We start from the raw sequence: 3,595 nt of genomic DNA, 5'->3' as shown, positions 1-3,595 counted from the left end.
ACGTACGCATGCACGCACGCAGGCACGCACGCACAAACTCACACGCACGCACGCACAAACACACACACACATTTCAGGTATTTTATGTAGTAGGAACACAATTCAGCAATGAGTTACAATCGTGGTCAGTTCTTATTGTAGCTTAATGCCTTCATCAATGAAGCCCATTTGAAGTCAGAAGCTTACAAAGATAGGGGTCGCTAAATGCATTATTGTCTTCCATCCAAGGTGGTGTTCTGCCTCAAATGCCCATGTGTTCTCTCACGGCATCTATCAATCCACTCTTTCGTTTTCCTCTTGCCTGGCAGCTCCATCCTCATCCTCACTCTCTGTTCTGCATGTATCTGAACCAACTTATCATCATCCAAAACATTTAACCTTACCTGCCACTCCGATGAGCTCATTTCTAAACTTCGAGCACTTCAGCATCTTCACCTTCACCACCTATAGAGCTGCCTCCTGTAATCTCTTCAGTGCCACTGTCCTATAAACCTTTACTGCATCTTCAGGCAGAGACTCACCTATCCCATACAGGAACTAATACAATCGCTACTTTCCTCCACCCATTCCAAACTACTTTGATCCCACTCTTTATCTTCTTACCACAGATTGTGCTGGACTGTTGACCCTAAGTATTTAAAGTTGTCATCATTGCAATCTTGGCTCGCACCACCTTTCCCTACCTATCCTTCTCATTTATGCACCTTACACATAGATATTCCTATTTATTTTGACTAATCGTTATTCCTTTCCAGTGCATGCCTCCACATTTTTATATACTCTTCAACCTGTAAGATGATTCTTACAGATAATCTGTAAACATTAAACTATAAGGGGATCAAGTCTAATGTCATCTCTCAGTAACGTCAATCTATTCATCACTATTGCAAATGGGAAGAATATCACATCTGATCCAGGATCTAGTCCCAGCTCCAACCTAAACTCCTCTGCCATACCCACTATATAACTCACCACTGTCCTATAGCTCTCCTTCAAGTTCTGTATTACTCCTCATACAGTGCCACAGTTCCTCTAAGACACAATTCAGCTCTTTCTGATCTTCTCTGTACTTGTCCATCAACACTATCAAGGCAATCTTTTGACTCATCAACTTTATTCCTTCATAGATTCCATAATTTTCCCTCGAGCTTAAGAATAGGCATCAATCAACTGTAGCAACAATCGCCTTCACATTTAAACTCCACTCACCAGATGGGTCTGAAGATCCACCCCCTCCCCATCCTGGGCATGTGCATTCCAGCACATTCCTATCCAATCCCCCCCAATGAGCAGAATTTTTGGCCAGATACTAAATGCATTTAACAACCATTAAAACGTTTTTTTAAAAAAAACTATCAGTAGAAGTGACACCTGATTGTTAATGCAATTGTGTGACCTTTGGAAGAAAGGTTACAAATTCATAATTATTTACTTAGCTAATTAATTTGATCCTTAATTACCCCATATTCAATACACAACCTTTAGTCCATTCCTCAGGCACATTCTCACCCTAATTGGACAAATTGGGCTAAAATTCCAGTCACCTCTTTTACACACTTCCATAATTTCACAGGTACACGATGCCATCGGGATGTGATGGCTTTTCATTTTTTATCGCCATTAGTGCCTTTCTAACTCTATCAGAATTTTAACATGGCACCTGTCAATTTCTGTCATTTCTGTTCATTTCTGTTATCTCTTCTCTTGTTTTCTTCTCTTTTCTTCCTTACCGCTATATTTTATTTTTCTTCTTCGTGCTACCGCTATTTTTATTTTTGTTCTTCGTGACAGGTGTTCGCTTTGGCCTGTGGAGTTAAGTTTAGCATTCGCTTTAAAGATATCTGGCGCCATTTAGTGTTGTAAATGGGTATAATGTCTAGACCCCGAATGTAAGACGACCCCCACTTTTTCAGTCTTATTTCAATGCAAAAACCACAGTCTTATATTCGGGCCAATACGGTAAAATGGGTCGTCTCCCATTCCTACTCCCCAAGCTCCTTAAGCGCAGCAGACACCCTCCAAGCACTGCGGCCACCACCTGACCCTGCTCCAACGATGTAAGCGCTGCGACCACCCCCTGACCCTTCTCCGGCAGCGCATGTTCTGCGGCTATTACCCGACCTTGCTCTGGTGAGCATGTCCTGCGGCCACCGCCTGAACTTGCTTTCGCGGTGCAAGCGCTGCGGCTACCACTTCCTTTCAGTTCTTGTCTTTTACTGTCTGTGTTACGTCTTGTAAATTCCTTGTAAATTCCAAGTCCTTGTTCAAGTCTTTTTTATCACTTTGTTCACAGTTGTTTTGGACTCCAATCTATTTGATTTTCTGCCCTCTGTAGCACCTAGATGCCTTTTTGTTTCCTTTAAATATACTATATATACATATTTTTTTTAACTCCAGTCCTGCTTTCTTGCTTCTCTGTATTTAGTAGGTCCTCATTCCTGCTTACCTGATACAAACAAAAAACAACGAAGCAACACCAAAACAGCCATGGATAGCGACACAGTGTCAAAAGTACCAGGGGATGGGTGAAATGAAGTTCTGCCCCTGATCATCAGAGTCATGGAGTGTCTTAATACCTCCAGGGGCCTCATTCATTTTGCTCACCTAATTAAAACACTTTCCCTTTGCCCTCCAGGAGATATGGACAGTAAGAATGTAATGACAGCAATGAGGAGAAAGGAACTACTTCCCACCTTATTTTGCCGTGAATTGCTCAAGAAACAGCTGATACAGGGGAGAGACGGGCCACTATTCACCTGGCGTTACTTTGTCATGATACAAATACAAATTCTGTGTGAGTGAGAGCTCACGGCCTCATACCACATAGAGGTGAGAGTGGTCGCTCAAAGGAAGTGCGTCAATCTTGCGTGTCACAGATTCAAATCTTGTTCTCCAACTTTGGCCCCCGCTCTCTTTTGATATTATTATTTCAGATGTTTACAACGTCTTGCAGACGTTTCATTGGATGCTGTGGAGCTTTTGCCAGCAGTAATTACGCAGAGAAAATCACATCGACCTCCATTTTGCAAAGAAAGGGGAAAGTGACAAATGCCATAAAGCACGTCACATTTGTATTTTTCTGTGTGGGAGGGTTCCTGCCAGTTTTTTCGTGCCAGTAAAAGCTTCATAGGCGCCGTCAGGACATGACAATGGTACCATTCAACATGTTGTAAGTCAATGATTCATCAGAAATATGAAAATATTTTGTGGAGGTCAAGGTGATCTAATGTTGCTTTAAATACCATATTAATACAAATACACAAAGATGTCATTAGAATAATGACAGGCATTTATGACAAAACTAAATAAGAGTCCAAAACAACAGAGATCAAAGTACCAAATGAAACATTCGCAAATATAACTTGGACAGAACTTGGGAATCAGACAACAACAATGTCATGAGGTGAATGGAGCAGGGCGACTAAATGCAGCTTGGACCAGGGTTTATTGAGCAAACTCAAAAGGCAAACTATAGATACTCAACTAGGGACGTGAATAATGGAACAGAAAGACAAAACAAGACTAGAACAGACCAGCCTGCAGACTAGAAACAAGGAGATGCGAGACAAGAACAATCCGACAGGGAGCGACACGC

Source organism: Syngnathus floridae, chromosome 1, assembly GCF_059516105.1.
Source record: "Syngnathus floridae isolate MCC-2025c chromosome 1, RoL_Sflo_1.0, whole genome shotgun sequence".
Classification (NCBI taxonomy): Eukaryota; Metazoa; Chordata; class Actinopteri; order Syngnathiformes; family Syngnathidae; genus Syngnathus; species Syngnathus floridae.
Note: the sequence above shows the minus strand (reverse complement) of the source record.